Source organism: Saimiri boliviensis, chromosome 5, assembly GCF_048565385.1.
Source record: "Saimiri boliviensis isolate mSaiBol1 chromosome 5, mSaiBol1.pri, whole genome shotgun sequence".
Taxonomy (NCBI): domain Eukaryota; kingdom Metazoa; phylum Chordata; class Mammalia; order Primates; family Cebidae; genus Saimiri; species Saimiri boliviensis.
The window spans coordinates 140556217-140559504 of NC_133453.1; the positions used below are offsets into that span (position 1 = coordinate 140556217).

At 39.4% G+C, this 3288-nt stretch overlaps 1 pseudogene; it reads left to right on the top strand.

Moving 5' to 3' along the window:
• Positions 1–1920: 1920 nt before the first annotated feature.
• LOC120368157 (U1 spliceosomal RNA) lies at positions 1921–2068 on the top strand (annotated as a pseudogene).
• Positions 2069–3288: the final 1220 nt, after the last annotated feature.

Here is a 3288-nt window from a genome sequence, read left to right on the forward strand (position 1 = left end):
TTAATATAATGTTGATGTTTTCTACATTATATGTAATCAATATGTGCTAATCAAATCAATATTTATTTCAATCAAGGAAGCCTAGAAATCTCTTCTTAAACAAGAAAACTGGCAAAAGATTCATACATCTAATGACTTTCACAATCTCACTGACAGCATTTGATCCTCAAAAAATATCTTCTCTATGTTCAGTCATCTAAGTTTTCATTCATCTTTCTGTTTACCTGTAAGCCTATACCTCCAATTTTCTTCTTTTTTATATTTGACTACTGTGGAACTTAGTAGAAATTTAAACAGGAAAAAAAAAAAAACAAAACCCAGCAAAGTCGTTAAAATTCAAATCAATTTCACTCATTTTCAAATCAGATATGTGCATGGAGCAGATGTAGTTAGAAATATTTGTAGTAATTTTTGGGTTTAAATTTTGGGCCCTCTTTTTGTCTTTTTCTGAATTTCAAGTACTTGAACATTTTCAACAAACCCTGAAATGATGTTCCATGATTTCTGAAAATGTGAAGCCTTTTAAAAGCAATCAATTCATTTAAACAATTTAGACAACTGGTCATTCATTGGAACATGGTCGCATGGAAAACAAATCTTTGATTCCATTGGCCTTTCAAATGGGTCCTTTTCTATATTGCCTGTTTAGCAAATGGGAGAGAAATTTACAGAGAGTTAGGGCTTCTCCCACTCAGTTTCAGTCTCTGTTAAGATGGGCAAAGGCACTGACCTGAGTCTTTTTGTGTTGAAATCCCTCAGTCTAAACCAGGGACTAGGAGAGCTGGTTTTGATTAACCTATACAGTGAGTCCAATGTAAACGCTATTAAAAACTCATTGAATGGTATAGAAACTGATTACTTACCCAGGGAGTTCTAAGTAAATCGAAGCAAATTGCCTAAGATTTAATTTAACAAACATTTACTAAGCATCTGCTCCGCTCACAGCACTGTGCTTGGAGCGATGGGAGATGCAAAGATGAAGCAGACCCAGGCTGCCCTCCAGGAGCTCATGCTCTGGCCTGTCTGACATCCCAGGACAGCATGCATCCTCAGCTGCAGCTTGAGAACATTTTACACTCTGGTCAAAACTGAGGCCAACTGGTCTTGTTTCATGGCATACAGCCGGAGAACCGCCAACCTGCTTAGACAACTGTAATAAATGCCAGGGTGTCTTAGGTGCTGGAAGGAGCCCATGGAAAAGAAAGAGTTCCCCCGTTTTCACTGACAGCACCAGGAGGCCTTAAAAGAACACTGGGTATTCAACAGGCAGATACTAGAGAAAAAGGCTTTCTAGGCAAGGGAGGAGGAGCTTAAATGATATTTTTAAAAAGAGCAATAATGAAGTGCTTACTCTGTGCCAGGCATTGTTCTAAACCCTTTATAAGCTCTAACTCACTTTTTCTCACATCCATTCTGTAAGTAGGTAGGAATACTTAACAGTTTACAGATGAGGAAATTGAGGTACCAAGAGGTTAAGTAACTTTCCCACGGCCACCCAGCTAAGAATTGGGGAATGAGGATGCAAATCTGTTTTTTTTTCTTTTTTTTCTTTTTTTCTTTTTTAGAGCGAGTCTCACTCTGTCACCCAGGCTGGAGTGCAGTGGCATGATCTTGGCTCACTGTAACCTCCTATTCCCAGGTTCAAGCTATTCTCCTGCCTCAGCTTCCCAAGTAACTGGGATTACAGGCACACACCATCACACCCAGCTAATTTTTATATTTTTAGTAGAGACAGGGTTTCACCATGTTGACCAGGTTGATCTTGAACTCCTGACCTCAGGGAGATCTGCCTGCCTTTGTTCCCAAAGTCCTGGGATTCCAGGCATGAGCCACCACATACAGCCTCAGTCTGTTCTTTATCATGTTGCTGAGCTGTCCTTCCAAACCTTGAGACAGGAAAATTCAAAATGTGTTCAAGTTATACTTACCTGGCAGGGGAGATACCACGATCGTGAATGTGATTTTCCCAGGGCGAGGCTTATCCATTGCACTCCGTAATTTCCCCAAATCTGGGAAACCCGACTGTGTAATTTGTGGTAGTGGAGGACTGCATTCGCGCTTTCTCCTGATCTTTTATAGTTCAGAAAAAAAAAATGTTTTCAAGTTTCTGTGCATATATTGGTAGAGTTGGATGGTAGCTTCATGGTAGATGTATAATCCACACGGTTTGCCAACTAGGTAGGTGACAGATGTGAAGGTATTCTGCAAAAAAATGGGAACCAGGAGAATTATGCATCATTGGATGAATATGGATTATAGTAGAAGAGGAATATATTAGGAGAAGAGAGGGCAATTATTAATCTCTTGCAATAATCCAGGTGACAGACTGGTAAAGAAGGATATGGACTCGTGGTAGTGAGGACAGAAAAAGGGGCCTAGGAAAGAAACTTTGAGAAGCCAGAGTGTTACAGTAACCTTGGCAAGGTCTTCTTGCCCTATAACATGTTCTTGCACTTGCTGTCTGGAGGCGGGTAGAACCTGTTGTTGATGAAATGTATGTGCCAAATCACCAGCTTCATGCTCTGAGACTCAGGCAAAATGCTTGGTCTAAGACTTGGTCCTTTGTAGCAGAGTCTCAAGCAACTTCCAGAGAGCACTTCTGTAAAGAGCACTGAGCACAGCCCACCACTAATGCCCTGGTCCCAGTTTACCCATTGACTGCTTGAGAGTCTGACTCTTTTTGGGTACTTCTGAGTTACAGCTAGTGGCTTATGGAGAAAAAAAAAAGGGGGAGAGGAAAAAAGTTTGAGTCTAGTCCTTTAAAATTTTGTACTTTCTGGTCCCTAAAGCTCTGGTTTATTCTAAGTTTCCAAACTTTTCCAAATCTTGTGTTTAGATTGGTATCCAATCAGTAGAAATCTAAAGCACATTTCTTCACATATCATTTATTCAAAGTGTCATTCCTTAAATGTAAAATAGATTGTCTAATGATAGCACATCCTGTTTTCACATTATTTAATCTTAAAAATGGCAAATAACACTTTTAAGAAGTCAAACATGAGAGTATTTTTTAACTGCCACCCAGTTGAAGGGAGGTTTTAGGCCTACATAATTAAGCAGGAGTTCTGCTACAATTACTTTAAATAGAAACTTATTTGGATACATTCAGATATTGTTATTATTCCAGCAAGATTTTAGAAAAATATTTTTGAAGCTGTGGCTATTTGAAGCCACCACTGGGAGAGAAATAGAAAGGCCATGGAAAAGAAATCAGCATTACAGATTCTAGAATCCCAAAGTCTCCCAAATGGTTTCATAAGGGCAGAACTGCCGTCACAGATCCTGAAT